The sequence below is a fragment of the Bufo bufo genome, chromosome 9 (genome assembly GCF_905171765.1).
Source record: "Bufo bufo chromosome 9, aBufBuf1.1, whole genome shotgun sequence".
Lineage (NCBI taxonomy): Eukaryota > Metazoa > Chordata > Amphibia > Anura > Bufonidae > Bufo > Bufo bufo.
The window spans coordinates 97,703,450-97,722,727 of record NC_053397.1 but is presented as its reverse complement, the minus strand read 5'-3'; positions in this window follow the sequence as shown (position 1 = coordinate 97,722,727).

Genomic DNA, 19,278 nt, shown 5'->3' with positions numbered 1-19,278 from the left:
TGTTCTGGGTTGAAAAAGCATTCCCAAATTTGCCATTCTGAAAATAACTAGTTTGTGGTATTTGAGGCCTACTTGAAATCTATCCCAAAAAGAATATCTTACATTGAAGGTATTGATAGTGTCATTCAGAAAAACCTAAGACACACGCTAGCGTGCTGATAGAAGTGTCATTCTGTGATTAAACCTATAACTGTCACACAGCGCAAAAAAAAACAGGTCTCACATCTCTATTCAACCAAATCTGCACAGTTTTAGCTGGTCAAGTTATTTGTAGTGACCGTAAAAGCAGACTTTTTGTTCTGGGTTGAAAAAGCATTCCCAAATTTGCCATTCTGAAAATAATTAGTTTGTGGTATTTGAGGCCTACTTGAAATCTATCCCAAAAAGAAAATCTTACATTGAAGGTATTGATAGTGTCATTCAGAAAAACCTAAGACACACGCTAGCGTGCTGATAGAAGTGTCATTCTGTGATTAAACCTATAACTGTCACACAGCGCAAAAAAAAACAGGTCTCACATCTCTATTCAACCAAATCTGCACAGTTTTAGCTGGTCAAGTTATTTGTAGTGACCGTAAAAGCAGACTTTTTGTTCTGGGTTGAAAAAGCATTCCCAAATTTGCCATTCTGAAAATAACTAGTTTGTGGTATTTGAGGCCTACTTGAAATCTATCCCAAAAAGAAAATCTTACATTGAAGGTATTGATAGTGTCATTCAGAAAAACCTAAGACACACGCTAGCGTGCTGATAGAAGTGTCATTCTGTGATTAAACCTATAACTGTCACACAGCGCAAAAAAAAACAGGTCTCACATCTCTATTCAACCAAATCTGCACAGTTTTAGCTGGTCAAGTTATTTGTAGTGACCGTAAAAGCAGACTTTTTGTTCTGGGTTGAAAAAGCATTCCCAAATTTGCCATTCTGAAAATAACTAGTTTGTGGTATTTGAGGCCTACTTGAAATCTATCCCAAAAAGAAAATCTTACATTGAAGGTATTGATAGTGTCATTCAGAAAAACCTAAGACACACGCTAGCGTGCTGATAGAAGTGTCATTCTGTGATTAAACCTATAACTGTCACACAGCGCAAAAAAAAACAGGTCTCACATCTCTATTCAACCAAATCTGCACAGTTTTAGCTGGTCAAGTTATTTGTAGTGACCGTAAAAGCAGACTTTTTGTTCTGGGTTGAAAAAGCATTCCCAAATTTGCCATTCTCAAAATAACTAGTTTGTGGTATTTGAGGCCTACTTGAAATCTATCCCAAAAAGAAAATCTTACATTGAAGGTATTGATAGTGTCATTCAGAAAAACCTAAGACACACGCTAGCGTGCTGATAGAAGTGTCATTCTGTGATTAAACCTATAACTGTCACACAGCGCAAAAAAAAACAGGTCTCACATCTCTATTCAACCAAATCTGCACAGTTTTAGCTGGTCAAGTTATTTGTAGTGACCGTAAAAGCAGACTTTTTGTTCTGGGTTGAAAAAGCATTCCCAAATTTGCCATTCTCAAAATAACTAGTTTGTGGTATTTGAGGCCTACTTGAAATCTATCCCAAAAAGAAAATCTTACATTGAAGGTATTGATAGTGTCATTCAGAAAAACCTAAGACACACGCTAGCGTGCTGATAGAAGTGTCATTCTGTGATTAAACCTATAACTGTCACACAGCGCAAAAAAAAACAGGTCTCACATCTCTATTCAACCAAATCTGCACTGTTTTAGCTGGTCAAGTTATTTGTAGTGACCGTAAAAGCAGACTTTTTGTTCTGGGTTGAAAAAGCATTCCCAAATTTGCCATTCTGAAAATAACTAGTTTGTGGTATTTGAGGCCTACTTGAAATCTATCCCAAAAAGAAAATCTTACATTGAAGGTATTGATAGTGTCATTCAGAAAAACCTAAGACACACGCTAGCGTGCTGATAGAAGTGTCATTCTGTGATTAAACCTATAACTGTCACACAGCGCAAAAAAAAAACAGGTCTCACATCTCTATTCAACCAAATCTGCACAGTTTTAGCTGGTCAAGTTATTTGTAGTGACCGTAAAAGCAGACTTTTTGTTCTGGGTTGAAAAAGCATTCCCAAATTTGCCATTCTGAAAATAACTAGTTTGTGGTATTTGAGGCCTACTTGAAATCTATCCCAAAAAGAAAATCTTACATTGAAGGTATTGATAGTGTCATTCAGAAAAACCTAAGACACACGCTAGCGTGCTGATAGAAGTGTCATTCTGTGATTAAACCTATAACTGTCACACAGCGCAAAAAAAAAACAGGTCTCACATCTCTATTCAAGCAAATCTGCACAGTTTTAGCTGGTCAAGTTATTTGTAGTGACCGTAAAAGCAGACTTTTTGTTCTGGGTTGAAAAAGCATTCCCAAATTTGCCATTCTGAAAATAACTAGTTTGTGGTATTTGAGGCCTACTTGAAATCTATCCCAAAAAGAAAATCTTACATTGAAGGTATTGATAGTGTCATTCAGAAAAACCTAAGACACACGCTAGCGTGCTGATAGAAGTGTCATTCTGTGATTAAACCTATAACTGTCACACAGCGCAAAAAAAAACAGGTCTCACATCTCCATTCAACCAAATCTGCACAGTTTTAGCTGGTCAAGTTATTTGTAGTGACCGTAAAAGCAGACTTTTTGTTCTGGGTTGAAAAAGCATTCCCAAATTTGCCATTCTGAAAATAACTAGTTTGTGGTATTTGAGGCCTACTTGAAATCTATCCCAAAAAGAAAATCTTACATTGAAGGTATTGATAGTGTCATTCAGAAAAACCTAAGACACGCTAGCGTGCTGATAGAAGTGTCATTCTGTGATTAAACCTATAACTGTCACACAGCGCAAAAAAAAACAGGTCTCACATCTCTATTCAACCAAATCTGCACAGTTTTAGCTGGTCAAGTTATTTGTAGTGACCGTAAAAGCAGACTTTTTGTTCTGGGTTGAAAAAGCATTCCCAAATTTGCCATTCTGAAAATAACTAGTTTGTGGTATTTGAGGCCTACTTGAAATCTATCCCAAAAAGAAAATCTTACATTGAAGGTATTGATAGTGTCATTCAGAAAAACCTAAGACACACGCTAGCGTGCTGATAGAAGTGTCATTCTGTGATTAAACCTATAACTGTCACACAGCGCAAAAAAAAACAGGTCTCACATCTCTATTCAACCAAATCTGCACAGTTTTAGCTGGTCAAGTTATTTGTAGTGACCGTAAAAGCAGACTTTTTGTTCTGGGTTGAAAAAGCATTCCCAAATTTGCCATTCTGAAAATAACTAGTTTGTGGTATTTGAGACCTACTTGAAATCTATCCCAAAAAGAAAATCTTACATTGAAGGTATTGATAGTGTCATTCAGAAAAACCTAAGACACACGCTAGCGTGCTGATAGAAGTGTCATTCTGTGATTAAACCTATAACTGTCACACAGCGCAAAAAAAAACAGGTCTCACATCTCTATTCAACCAAATCTGCACAGTTTTAGCTGGTCAAGTTATTTGTAGTGACCGTAAAAGCAGACTTTTTGTTCTGGGTTGAAAAAGCATTCCCAAATTTGCCATTCTGAAAATAACTAGTTTGTGGTATTTGAGGCCTACTTGAAATCTATCCCAAAAAGAAAATCTTACATTGAAGTTATTGATAGTGTCATTCAGAAAAACCTAAGACACATGCTAGCGTGCTGATAGAAGTGTCATTCTGTGATTAAACCTATAACTGTCACACAGCGCAAAAAAAAACAGGTCTCACATCTCTATTCAACCAAATCTGCACAGTTTTAGCTGGTCAAGTTATTTGTAGTGACCGTAAAAGCAGACTTTTTGTTCTGGGTTGAAAAAGCATTCCCAAATTTGCCATTCTGAAAATAATTAGTTTGTGGTATTTGAGGCCTACTTGAAATCTATCCCAAAAAGAAAATCTTACATTGAAGGTATTGATAGTGTCATTCAGAAAAACCTAAGACACACGCTAGCGTGCTGATAGAAGTGTCATTCTGTGATTAAACCTATAACTGTCACACAGCGCAAAAAAAAACAGGTCTCACATCTCTATTCAACCAAATCTGCACAGTTTTAGCTGGTCAAGTTATTTGTAGTGACCGTAAAAGCAGACTTTTTGTTCTGGGTTGAAAAAGCATTCCCAAATTTGCCATTCTCAAAATAACTAGTTTGTGGTATTTGAGGCCTACTTGAAATCTATCCCAAAAAGAAAATCTTACATTGAAGGTATTGATAGTGTCATTCAGAAAAACCTAAGACACACGCTAGCGTGCTGATAGAAGTGTCATTCTGTGATTAAACCTATAACTGTCACACAGCGCAAAAAAAAACAGGTCTCACATCTCTATTCAACCAAATCTGCACAGTTTTAGCTGGTCAAGTTATTTGTAGTGACCGTAAAAGCAGACTTTTTGTTCTGGGTTGAAAAAGCATTCCCAAATTTGCCATTCTCAAAATAACTAGTTTGTGGTATTTGAGGCCTACTTGAAATCTATCCCAAAAAGAAAATCTTACATTGAAGGTATTGATAGTGTCATTCAGAAAAACCTAAGACACACGCTAGCGTGCTGATAGAAGTGTCATTCTGTGATTAAACCTATAACTGTCACACAGCGCAAAAAAAAACAGGTCTCACATCTCTATTCAACCAAATCTGCACAGTTTTAGCTGGTCAAGTTATTTGTAGTGACCGTAAAAGCAGACTTTTTGTTCTGGGTTGAAAAAGCATTCCCAAATTTGCCATTCTCAAAATAACTAGTTTGTGGTATTTGAGGCCTACTTGAAATGTATCCCAAAAAGAAAATCTTACATTGAAGGTATTGATAGTGTCATTCAAAAAAACCTAAGACACACGCTAGCGTGCTGATAGAAGTGTCATTCTGTGATTAAACCTATAACTGTCACACAGCGCAAAAAAAAACAGGTCTCACATCTCTATTCAACCAAATCTGCACAGTTTTAGCTGGTCAAGTTATTTGTAGTGACCGTAAAAGCAGACTTTTTGTTCTGGGTTGAAAAAGCATTCCCAAATTTGCCATTCTCAAAATAACTAGTTTGTGGTATTTGAGGCCTACTTGAAATCTATCCCAAAAAGAAAATCTTACATTGAAGGTATTGATAGTGTCATTCAGAAAAACCTAAGACACACGCTAGCGTGCTGATAGAAGTGTCATTCTGTGATTAAACCTACAACTGTCACACAGCGCAAAAAAAAACAGGTCTCACATCTCTATTCAACCAAATCTGCACAGTTTTAGCTGGTCAAGTTATTTGTAGTGACCGTAAAAGCAGACTTTTTGTTCTGGGTTGAAAAAGCATTCCCAAATTTGCCATTCTGAAAATAACTAGTTTGAGGTATTTGAGGCCTACTTGAAATCTATCCCAAAAAGAAAATCTTACATTGAAGGTATTGATAGTGTCATTCAGAAAAACCTAAGACACACGCTAGCGTGCTGATAGAAGTGTCATTCTGTGATTAAACCTATAACTGTCACACAGCGCAAAAAAAAACAGGTCTCACATCTCTATTCAACCAAATCTGCACAGTTTTAGCTGGTCAAGTTATTTGTAGTGACCGTAAAAGCAGACTTTTTGTTCTGGGTTGAAAAAGCATTCCCAAATTTACCATTCTGAAAATAACTAGTTTGTGGTATTTGAGGCCTACTTGAAATCTATCCCAAAAAGAAAATCTTACATTGAAGGTGTTGATAGTGTCATTCAGAAAAACCTAAGACACACGCTAGCGTGCTGATAGAAGTGTCATTCTGTGATTAAACCTATAACTGTCACACAGCGCAAAAAAAAACAGGTCTCACATCTCTATTCAACCAAATCTGCACAGTTTTAGCTGGTCAAGTTATTTGTAGTGACCGTAAAAGCAGACTTTTTGTTCTGGGTTGAAAAAGCATTCCCAAATTTGCCATTCTCAAAATTGTGGTGAACGGGAACAATGAGGAAAACATCTAATAAGGGACGCGGACGCGGATGTGGACATGGTCGTGGTGGTGTTAGTGGACCCTCTGGTGCTGGGAGAGGACGTGGCCGTTCTGCACAGCCACACGTCCTAGTGAACCAACTACCTCAGGTCCCAGTAGCCAGCAGAATTTACAGCGATATTTGGTGGGGCCAAATGCCGTTCTAAGGATGGTAAGGCCTGAGCAGGTACAGGCATTAGTCAATTGGGTGGCCGACAGTGGATCCAGCACGTTCACATTATCTCCCACCCAGTCTTCTGCAGAAAGCGCACAGATGGCGCATGAAAACCAAGCCCATCGGTCTGTCACATCACCCCCATGCATATCAGGGAAACTGTCTGAGCCTCAAGTTATGCAGCAGTCTCTTATGCTGTTTGAAGACTCTGCTGCCAGGGTTTCCCAAGGGCATCCACCTAGCCCTTCCCCAGGGGTGGAAGAGATAGAATGCACTAACGCACAACCACTTATTTTTCCTGATGATGAGGACATGGGAATACCACCTCAGCACGTCTCTGATGATGACGAAACACAGGTGCCAACTGCTGCGTCTTTCTGCAGTGTGCAGACTGAACAGGAGGTCAGGGATCAAGACTGGGTGGAAGACGATGCAGGGGACGATGAGGTCCTAGACCCCACATGGAATGAAGGTCGTGCCACTGACTTTCACAGTTCGGAGGAAGAGGCAGTGGTGAGACCGAGCCAACAGCGTAGCAAAAGAGGGAGCAGTGGGCAAAATCAGAACACCCGCCGCCAAGAGACTCTGCCTGCTACTGACCGCCGCCATCTGGGACCGAGCACCCCAAAGGCAGCTTCAAGGAGTTCCCTGGCATGGCACTTCTTCAAACAATGTGCTGACGACAAGACCCGAGTGGTTTGCACGCTGTGCCATCAGAGCCTGAAGCGAGACATTAACGTTCTGAACCTTAGCACAACCTGCATGACCAGGCACCTGCATGCAAAGCATGAACTGCAGTGGAGTAAACACCTTAAAAACAAGGAAGTCACTCAGGCTCCCCCTGCTACCTCTTCTGCTGCTGCCGCCTCGGCCTCTTCTGCTGCTGCCGCCGCCTCGGCCTTTTCCTCCGCCTCTGGAGGAACGTTGGCACCTGCCGCCCAGCAAACATGGGATGTACCACCAACACCACCACCTGCGTCACCAAGCATCTTAACCATGTCGCACGGCAGCGTTCAGCTCTCCATCTCACAAACATTTGAGAGAAAGCGTAAATTCTCACCTAGCCACCCTCGATCCCTGGCCCTGAATGCCAGCATTTCTAAACTACTGGCCTATGAAATGCTGTCATTTAGGCTGGTGGACACACACAGCTTCAAACAGCTCATGTCACTTGCTGTCCCACAGTATTTTGTTCCCAGCCGCCACTACTTCTCCAAGAGAGTCGTGCCTTCCCTGCACAAACAAGTGTCCGATTAAATCAAGTGTGCACTGCGCAACGCCATCTGTGGCAAGGTCCACCTAACCACAGATACGTGGACCAGTAAGCACGGCCAGGGACGCTATATCTCCCTAACTGCACACCAGGTAAATGTAGTGGCGGCTGGGCCCCAGGCGGAGAGCTATTTGGCGCACGTCCTTCCGCCGCCAAGGATCGCAGGGCAACATTCTTTGCCTCCTGTCTCCTCCTCCTCCTACTCAGCTTCCTCCTCCTCTTCTTCCACCTGCTCATCCAGTCAGCCACACACCTTCACCACCAACTTCAGCACAGCACGGGGTAAACGTCAGCAGGCCATTCTGAAACTCATATGTTTGGGGGACAGGCCCCACACCGCACAGGAGTTGTGGCGGGGTATAGAACAACAGACCGACGAGTGGTTGCTGCCGGTGAGCCTCAAGCCCGGCCTGGTGGTGTGCGATAATGGGCGAAATCTCGTTGCAGCTCTGGGACTAGCCGGTTTGACGCACATCCCTTGCCTGGCGCATGTGCTGAATTTGGTGGTGCAGAAGTTCATTCGCAACTACCCCGACATGTCAGAGCTGCTGCATTAAGTGCGGGCCGTCTGTTCGCGCTTCCGGCGTTCACACCCTGCCGCTGCTCGCCTGTCTGCGCTACAGCGTAACTTCGGCCTTCCCGCTCACCGCCTCATATGCGACGTGCCCACCAGGTGGAACTCCACCTTGCATATGCTGGACAGACTGTGCGAGCAGCAGCAGGCCATAGTGGAGTTTCAGCTGCAGCACGCACGGGTCAGTCGCACTGCGGATCAGACACACTTCACCACCAATGACTGGGCCTCCATGCGAGACCTGTGTGCCCTGTTGCGCTGTTTCGAGTACTCCACCAACATGGCCAGTGGCGATGACGCCGTTATCAGCGTTACAATACCACTTCTATGTCTCCTTGAGAAAACACTTAGGGCGATGATGGAAGAGGAGGTGGCCCAGGAGGAAGAGGAGGAAGAGGGGGTCATTTTTTGCACTTTCAGGCCAGTCTCTTCGAAGTGACTCAGAGGGAGGTTTTTTGCAACACCAGAGGCCAGGTACAAATGTGGCCAGACAGGGCCCACTACTGGAGGACGAGGAGGACGAGGATGAGGAGGAGGTGGAGGAGGATGAGGATGAAGCATGTTCACAGCGGGGTGGCACCCAAAGCAGCTCGGGCCCATCACTGGTGCGTGGCTGGGGGGAAACACAGGACGATGACGATACGCCTCCCACAGAGGACAGCTTGTCCTTACCTCTGGGCAGCCTGGCACACATGAGCGACTACATGCTGCAGTGCCTACGCAACGACAGCAGAGTTGCCCACATTTTAACGTGTGGGGACTACAGGGTTGCCACCCTGCTGGATCCCCGGTACAAAGACAATGTGCCCACCTTACTCCCTACACTGGAGCGTGATAGGAAGATGCGCGAGTACAAGCGCACGTTGGTAGACGCGCTACTGAGAGCATTCCCAAATGTCACAGGGGAACCAGTGGAAGCTCAAGGCGAAGGCAGAGGAGGAGCAAGAGGTCGCTAACGCAGCTGTGTCACGCCCAGCTCCTCTGAGGGCAGGGTTAGCATGGCAGAGATGTGGAAAAGTTTTGTCAACACGCCACAGCTAAGTGCACCACCACCTGATACGGAACGTGTTAGCAGGAGGCAACATTTCACTAACATGGTGGAACAGTACCTGTGCACACCCCTCCACGTACTGACTGATGGTTCGGCCCCATTCAACTTCTGGGTCTCCAAATTGTCCACGTGGCCAGAGCTAGCCTTTTATGCCTTGGAGGTGCTGGCCTGCCCGGCGGCCAGCGTTTTGTCTGATTGTGTATTCAGCACGGCAGGAGGCATCATTACAGACAAACGCAGCCGCCTGTCTACAGCCAATGTAGACAAGCTGACGTTCATAAAAATGAACCAGGCATGGATCCCACAGGACCTGTCCATCCCTTGTGCAGATTAGATATTAACTACCTCCCCTTAACAATATATTATTCTACTCCAGGGCACTTCCTCATTCAATACTATTTTTAATTTCATTTTACCATTATATTGCGGGGCAACCCAAAGTTGAATGAACCTCTCCTCTGTCTGGGTGCCGGGGCCTAAATGTGTGACAGTGGCCTGTTCCAGTGGTGGGTGACGTGAAGCCTGATTCTCTGCTATGACATGAATACAGATTCTGCGCTGACATAAGGCCAGATTCTCTGTTACGGGACCGCTCTCCTCTGCCTGGGTGCCTGGGCCTAAATGTGTGACAGTGGCCTGTTCCAGTGGTGGCTGACGTGAAGCCTGATTCTCTGCTATGACATGAAGACAGATTCTGCGCTGACATAAGGCCAGATTCTCTGTTACGGGACCGCTCTCCTCTGTCTGGGTGCCGGGGCCTAAATGTGTGACAGTGGCCTGTTCCAGTGGTGGGTGACGTGAAGCCTGATTCTCTGCTATGACATGAATACAGATTCTGCGCTGACATAAGGCCAGATTCTCTGTTACGGGACCGCTCTCCTCTGTCTGGGTGCCGGGGCCTAAATGTGTGACAGTGGCCTGTTCCGGTGGTGGGTAACGTGAAGCCTGATTCTCTGCTATGACATGAATACAGATTCTGCGCTGACATAAGGCCAGATTCTCTGTTACGGGACCTCTCTCCTCTGCCTGGGTGCCTGGGCCTAAATGTGTGACAGTGGCCTGTTCCAGTGGTGGGTGACGTGAAGCCTGATTCTCTGCTATGACATGAATACAGATTCTGCGCTGACATAAGGCCAGATTCTCTGTTACGGGACCGCTCTCCTCTGTCTGGGTGCCGGGGCCTAAATGTGTGACAGTGGCCTGTTCCAGTGGTGGGTGACGTGAAGCCTGATTCTCTGCTATGACATGAATACAGATTCTGCGCTGACATAAGGCCAGATTCTCTGTTACGGGACCTCTCTCCTCTGCCTGGGTGCCTGGGCCTAAATGTGTGACAGTGGCCTGTTCCAGTGGTGGGTGACGTGAAGCCTGATTCTCTGCTATGACATGAAGACAGATTCTGCGCTGACATAAGGCCAGATTCTCTGTTACGGGACCTCTCTCCTCTGCCTGGGTGCCTGGGCCTAAATGTGTGACAGTGGCCTGTTCCAGTGGTGGGTGACGTGAAGCCTGATTCTCTGCTATGACATGAAGACAGATTCTGCGCTGACATAAGGCCAGATTCTCTGTTACGGGACCTCTCTCCTCTGCCTGGGTGCCGGGGCCTAAATGTGTGACAGTGGCCTGTTCCAGTGGTGGGTGACGTGAAGCCTGATTCTCTGCTATGACATGAAGACTGATTCTGCGCTGACATGAAGCCAGATTCTCTGCTATGGCATGAAGAGACTGATTCTCTGCTGACATGAAGCCAGATTCTTTGCTATGGCATCAAGAGACTGGTTCTCTGCTGACGTGAAGCCAGATTCTCTGCTATGGGACCTCTGTCCAATTGATATTGGTTCATTTTTATTTTTTTAATTTTAATTTTAATTCATTTCCCTATCCACATTTGTTTGCAGGGGATTTACCTACATGTTGCTGCCTTTTGCTACCCAAAAGTTCGGGTCCCCATTGACTTCAATGGGGTTCGGGTTCGGGACGAAGTTCGGTTCGGGTTCGGATCCCGAACCCGAACATTTACGGGAAGTTCGGCCGAACTTCTCGAACCCGAACATCCAGGTGTTCGCTCAACTCTAGTTACCACTAAGCGTAAGGAAATTTGGATTCGGTGTGAATCAAATTTTTACTGAAATTCGGATTGATTTCCACTTCGTCAACTTTGATTCGATCATCTCTAGTAGCAATGCCCTTCGTTGCCCCCAATTATAGTAGAAAAGCTCTCTGTGCCCCCTTTATAGTAGTAATTCCATCTGTGCCCCTTTATGGTAGCAATGCCCTCTGTGCCCCTTTGTAGTAATAATGCCCTTTGTGCCCCCTTTGTAGTAGTAATGCCCTCTGAGCCCCCTTTGCAGTATTAATGCCCTCTGTGCCCCCCTTATGGTAGTAATGCCCACTTTGCCCCCCCTATGGTAGTAATGCCCACTGTGCCCCCTTTTAGTAGTAATGCCCACTCTGCCCCCTTTGTAGTAGTAATGCCTTCTGTGCCTCCCTTTGTAGTAGACAGCAGTGCCCACTTTGCCCCCCTTATGGTAGTAATGCCCACTGTGCCCCCTTTGTAGTATTAATGCCCTCTCCTCTGTACCCCCTCTGTAGTAGAAATGCCACCTATGTCCTCTCTGTGTTAAAAAAAAAAAAGTCCTTCGGAGACACAGATCGCTCTGCAGGACTGTGTGGGCGAAGCTTATGCAGATTTCCGGGCTGAAGGCTAGACCCACACAGGCCTGCAGCACGATCTGTGCCTGCAGGCTGAATGATGGAACGGAGGAATGCACAGCTTAAAGGGAACACTAGTGTCATGCACCAAAAGTGTTTAACTGCTGTGTGGATGCTGCCCCCTCAGAAATACAGAAATACAGAAAACTACTGCCTGAGGCGAGATTCTCATCTTGCTTCATGGCAGAAACGGCCCTGTCGATATAGTCACATTTGTCAAACCATCATTCAACCTAGACTTCCTGCTCCAATTGTGTTGTGTGTACTTATGGCAAAGTGTGCACTGAAGAAAACCTCCATTATTCCAGGTGCGACAACATAGAAGAGTAATAGAAAAGCAAAGTAATCTTCTTTGAGACATTTTAAAGGGTATCCAAACCTTTATTAAAATCAGGGTGGTGCACTCTGCACCTTTGGGTTTTCATCAGCTCTGTTCAGTTTTTTTCAGGGTGTGAAATATGAATTCCATATACTTTCTATGGATCTGTACCAAAATTCACCCAAATCAAAGAAATTGTAACAAATCTGAAAAAAACCAAAAACAAATCTGTCACACCTGCCACATAGATATTCAATCTGCACTTTCATTGACATATTTTATTCCCCATGCAATAAAATATAAGGATTCTATCTGTCTTGTCTTGTTTCATATGTTGCACATGATGTCATGGTCCATAAAATAACCTAACCCCCCCCCCCCCACACACACACACACGCACACACACGCACACACACGCACACGCACCCTTTATTATTTACCGCATTGCACTTTGAACTTCACTATATGATTGTCTGTTATAACTATTTTATGATTAATTCTGAAAACTGGTCATTATGCACATTACTCTCTTTTTGGTGCTAAACCAACAAGCTGTCAGACTCCTGCAGGAACTGATTATCTTACTCATCTACTGCACTCCAGACTACATGAGATTTTGCCAAAAATTGCCTAGTCATCCTTTGTTTTGCTGGCTGTTTATTTCTATTCTTATATGTAGTGCCCTGAAGCAAGGATACTGTGGATGTTTGTGGACATTTGCCCTATTGCTATGATGCAAAACAATCAACACTGTACTTTATTGCACTTTGAAGGGTTAATTGGCACTATGATTTATGTTGTGGTTTACACATACTGTTTTATATTGTCAAACTGCATTTTATATGTTTATTGCAATACATCATGCTCATTTGCACTCTTCTTGCACTTTATCTGCACAGCACTGTGAAAAGGGTTAATGCACAACCAGCTAAGGCCTCATGCACACGACCGTTGTTGTGTTCCGTGTCCGTTGTTCCGTTTTCCGTGATTTTCTGCGGACCCCTTTGACTTTCAATGGGTCCGTAGAAAACTCGGCTAATGCACCGTTTGTCATCCACGTCCGTGATCCGTGTTTCCAGTTCGTCCAAAAAATAGGACCTGTCCTATTTTTTTCACGGACAACGGTTCGCGGACCCATTCAAGTCAATAGGACCGTGAAAAAACGCGGAGGCACACAAGATTGTCATCCGTGTCCGCGCGTCCGCGTCCGTTTTTTTTCCTATCATTTGCATGGCAAACTTGACTTAGACTTTTTTTTACTTTCCTTCGTGTCTGGTGATCCTCCCCAAAAAAATGAAGACACACGGAAACAAAAACGGAAACGGATCACGGAACAACGGAACCCCATTTTGCGGAACGGAATACAACAACGGTCGTGTGCATGAGGCCTAATACTGAGAGACTTTATGACCTTTCTACCTATGCAAAGTTTTGGAAAGAAACAAAACAGACATATTGACTTTTGACTCCTTTAGATCTGTTTTTTTTTTATGCCTGAAGACTTGTTTTATTTCTCAAAGAAACTACTTAGTTATTCACCTAGACTTCCATTGAAACTCTCTACAAGCATATAACAGACTAAAACTGTAAGGCCCCTTGTAGACGAGCGTTCCTCCTGCAGCGAGTCCGCATTGCAGCACCCGGCCTGACCTCCCATCGCTGCTGGGAGTCACATAGCATTATATTAATTTATAATGCTATGTAACCCTTACAGTTCTGGAATGTATTGGATAACACTGGCAGCATTATGTCAGTGTTATCCAATACATTCCAGAACTGTAAGGGTTGCATAGCATCATAAATCAATATAATGCTATGTGACTCCCAGCAGCCATAGGAGGTCAGGCCGGGTGCTGTGATGCGGACTCGCTGCGGGAGGAACGCTCGTCTGCAAGAAGCCTAACATTGTTTCTGCCTAGGTTGTTCTTTTCCACTCCACCCCTCCCACTGGAAGATTCTAGTTCAGCTAGAAACTATGTATAACAAGAGCAGTCAGAGACCCTAGTTGTCTGCAGATAGGGACCGGTTTTGAGCAGAAGAAACTCTGCCAGTTTGCATTACTGAGTAGGGGAGACTCTGCTAGACTGCATGAGTAACCAGAAGACACTGAGACAGAAATACTCTGCCATAGACCCTGGGTCACCAGCCCTTTGACCCGGGAGCCAGCCGGATGACTAAGCTACAGACCCTGGGTCACCAGCCCTTTGACCAGGGAGCCAGCCGGATGACTAAGCTACAGACCCTGGGTCACCAGCCTTTTGACCAGGGAGCCTTCTACTAGAGAGAGGGACAAATAGCTCAAGCCTTTCCTCAGCACAAATTCTTCTTCAGCCAGCTAAGTGCCTTGCCTGTATTGTTTTGGGCTTCATTTCCTCCAGTAAAGAAGCACAGGGGTTTACGACAAACTCTGAATCTCTGTACCTATTTACTATTGGGTTCACTGTTAACATCCTTTTCGGAGAGCAGCAACATCCGGCCATTCTTCGAAAGTGTCAGCATATCATTGGGACCAACCCAAAATCTATCCACTGCATATATATGAAAATATACATTTTCAATAAAACATTTTTTGAAAGAAAAAGAGGAGAAAGGGGTAAAAAAGAAAAAAAAAAAACTGGAAAGGAGGAAATGGTGGGGATAAAGATGTGTAAAAAAGGGGAAGGGTGTAAGAGGGGCACAAAAATAATTTGGCATGGAATACTATGTAGTATGCATATTGGTGTGGATTTTATACATAAGACCTATGGTAAAGAAATACTGTAGCTGTACATCCAATAATTTAAATATAATCTGTGAATTTGATGAAAAAAATAAAAACGGTTTCCCTTTGGTAATTTAAGTTGGTTCTTTAAAACAATTTATTTATAGTTTGATATTTTCTAAAGGAAAAAAAAACAGATTACATCAGAGTCACTAGAAATAATATGTGCTTTCTTGTATTGATTCACTCTGCTGGATTTAGTTATAGATTGAACAAGTAGGAGGCATGGATCCCTGCTGTAAAGCTATATACGTAGCTTCATAAGAAAATCACAAGTTAGACACTGAATTCTCTAGCTCACTAATGACCCCCCAGTGTTTTCATAACAGCAAGCATTGTATTTATGCTGTGACAATAGGAGCTGCAGTTTGGTGGTAACACCAGATGCCTGATGTTTTCATTTGGATACATTAATTCACTTGTTATGATATCTCTTACATCTGTATACAATATATAAATGGATCATAAAAATCTGAGTATTGCAAAAAGCCTTTGGCATGAATAGATTGGTTGACATTATGGATGATTACATAGGAAATGCCTAATTATTTAATGCAGTTACCCATTCTAAGTAATGACATTTGCATGTGCTGGAATTGATTATGCAATAATATTTAAATAGGACAAATGTTAACTTTATTATTCTGTGTTTTACTGCCCATAGTTTGCTACCATGAGTATACACATCAGTTTTCATTAAATGTAATATGACTCTATATTAAAGATGAGCAAACCAGTTAAAAATTAACTGGGTTAGTTACGAATAGTGTTGGGCGAGCATGCTCGGCCGAACACCTTTTTCACTCGAGCATCGCAATGCTCAGCACATTGCCGTATTCAGCCCAATAAACGTGCGGGGAAGTAGTGCCACTCACTGTAATGCAGTAGCCATGTTGGTTACTGGCATTACAGTGATTGGCTGGCCGGAACACATCATTGGGTGCTATATAGCACCTGATGACATGTGGTTCGACTAAGACTTAGTTAGGGCGAGCTGCAGCAGAAGGGACAGATAGTATAGGGAGAGGAATTTTATTTATTTTTTAGGGAGTTTTGAGTGTTGAAAGGTGTTAGAGACCCAACAGTCCTTTTAAGGACTATTGTTTTATCTGGCAGCGAAATATATTAGCGCAACGTGCGCTAAATTGCGTGCAATTGTTTGGCTGCTGGTGACAGCAGCGACATTACCTGCGCTACATCACCTGTATAATGTTAGCCACTAGTGACAGCAGTGACATTACCTGCGGTACATCTTCTTTATAACATTGGCCGCTGGTGACAGCAGCGACATTAACTGCGCTACATTTCCTGTAAAACGTTTGAGCATTATAAATATCAGTAACATTCAGTAAAAAAATTTACGCCGCTGGTGACAGCGACAAGTGTTGGTCGAGCAACAAAGTGCTCGGGTGCTTGAGTAGAACACCTCAGGATGCTCAGGTGCTCTACCGAGCAACCGAGCACAATGGAAGTCAATGGGAGAACCCAAGCATTAAACCAGGCATCCCCTGCTTTGAAGAAGGGAGGGTGTCTGTTTCACAGGAAAAGGTCAGAAATTGATGAAAACACCACTGAAATGGTTCGGGAACAGCATGGGGAGGATGTCTGGGTGCATTTTGGACTCCCAGGTCGCTGCTGGGAATGATGTTGTCCGAGTAGTACGCCACTTTTACAGACTGACAATAATGCGCACAAAACCGAAGATAAAATCGATTTTAGAGAAAAAATTGCTAGGGAACATTCTTTCCTGTATATTTACTTGTATATAAAGTGCAAGTGCTGCCAAAAATTACAAGGAAGAGGCACTGCCATACAACCTGTATATCACATAAAGGAGGGCCTTATTCACATTGTGGCACAATTGTTCAGGTAGTGGGACTCCTACACTCATAAAGCCTATGCATTAAGTATAAGGGCTGGTAAAAATTGCAAGGAACTGGCACTACAATACACCCTTTATTACACATAAAGGAGGGCATCATACACACCCTTGAAAAAATATAATTGATGGCCTGTTGGTAACCTTCAAAAACTAATGGAGCAAGAGTCTGCTGATCTGACCATCTAAAACATTAGGGGCGAGGGTCTGCTGCTGAGCTGACCCTCTAAAGCATTAGGAGTGAGTACATGCTGCTGATCTGACCTTCTAAAACATTAGGGGCAAGGGCCTGCTGCTGAGTCGACCATCTTAAACATTAGTGGCGAGTGCCTGCTGCTGATCTGACCATCTAAAACATTAGGGGCAAAGGGTCTGCTTCTGAGCTGACCCTCTAAAGCATTAGGGGCGAGTGCCTGCTGCTGATCTGACCCTCTAAAACATTAGGGGCGAGAGCCTGCTGCTAATTTGACCTTCTAAAACATTAGGGGCGAGGGCCTGCTTCTGACCTGAACCTCAAAAACATTAGGGGCGAGTGCCTGCTGCTGATCTGACCATCTAAAACATTAGGGGCGAGGGCCTGCTGCTGATATGACCATCTAAGACATTAGCAGTAAGGGTCTGCTGCTGAGCTGACCCTATAAAACATAAGGGGTGAGTGGCTGCTGCTGATTTGAGCATCTAAAACATTAGGGGCGAGGGCCTGCTGGTGACCCTCTAAAACATTAAGAATAAGGGCCTTCTCGTGACTCTCTAAAACATTATGGGCGAGGGCCTGCTGGTGACCCTCAAAACCATTATGGGCGAGGGCCTGCTGGTGACTCTCTAAAACATTATGGGCGAGGGCCTGCTGGTGACCCTCTAAAACATTATGGGCGAGGGCCTGCTGGTTAACCTCTAAAACATTATGGGCGAGGGCCTGCTGGTGACCCTCTAAAACATTATGGGCGAGGGCCTGCTGGTGACCTTCAAAAACATTATGGGCGAGGGCCTGCTGCTGAGCTGACCCTCTAAAACATTAGGAGCGAGGGCAGTCTAATAAGCATGTTGATATGATGGAGGAGAAGGAGGACGAGAAAAGGGAGATTGAACCATATACCCTTTTTAGTGGTGGAAGGGGTGCATGGGAATATAGTGTATTCAAGACACCATAAAAGCCACATTTAGAGTGCCTTTATGTTCAGCCGCTTTCCTCTGGTGGAGTAGAGAAGTCAGGGGCAATCCAGGCCTTGTTCATTTTTATAAGAGTCAACCGGTCAGCAAATTCAGTTGACAGGCGAATGCGGTTATCAGTTATTTGGCCCCAGCAGCACTAAATACACTCTCTGACACATAACTGGCAGCAGGGCAGGCCAGTGCCTCCAAAGCGTAGAGTGCCAGTTCGTGCCATGTATGCAAGCTTGGACACCCAATAGTTGTAAGGCACAGAGGCATCACTGAGGACGCTGACACGTTCTGCTATGTACTCCTTCACCATCTTCCAAAACGTTTCCCTCCTTGCGACACTAGGCGTCGCATCAGGTTGAGAGTGGTGGCGGGGTGTCATAAAACTGTTCCAGGCCTTGGGAAGTGTTGCCCTGCCTCGGTTGGAACTGCTGTGTGTTCCCCTCATCTTCCCTTCTTGGTTGGCCAAAAAACTACGTACTCTGCAGCCAGCGTTGTCAGCTGGAAATTTTTGGAGCAATTTTTCTACAAGGACCTTCTGGTATTGCACCATTTTGCTCATCCCCTCCACCACAGGAATGAGAGATGATAAGTTCTCTTTGTAGCGGGGATCAAGAAGGGTAAACAACCAGTAATCGGTCTTGGCTAAAATGAGTACAACGAGAGGGTCACGGGAAAGGCAACCTAACATAAAGTCAGCCATGTGTGCCAGAGTCCCAACAGACAAGACTTCACTGTCCTTATCAGGAGGATGACTCTCAATCTCCTCATCCTCTTCCTCCTATTCTACCCATCCACGCTTAACAGATGGAATAAAGCTTCCATGGGTACTACCCTCTGTAGCAGAGGCAACCGTCTCCTACTCCTCCTCATCATCATCATTCAATTCAAATAAGACAAACTGTGGGTGGTCTGGCTATCACCCTGTGTACTGTCTTATCCCATTTCCACCTCTTTCACATGCAAATCGTCCGCCTTTATTGTGAGCAACGAGCGTTTGAGTAGACAGAAGTGGGATGGTTACGCTGATAATAGCGTTATCGCCGCACACCATCTGTGTTGATTTCTCGAAGTTACATAAAACCTCACAGGGGTCAGACATCCATGCCCACTCGTTGCTTGTGAAGAGCGGAAGCTGACTGGAAAGGCGATGTTCTTATTGCAGCTGGTATTCCACTAGTGCCCTTTACTGCTCACAAAGCCTGGCCAACATGTGGAACATGGAGTTCCAGCACGTGCTCACGTCGCACAACAGTCGATTAGCTGCAGCGTTGCCAGACCGGCGGAAGCTGTCGATGACTTGTGGAAATGGGCACACACACTTCACCAGTAGCTCAGGAAAATTGGGGTAGGTTTTGAGAAACCGGTGAACCACTAGGTTGAATA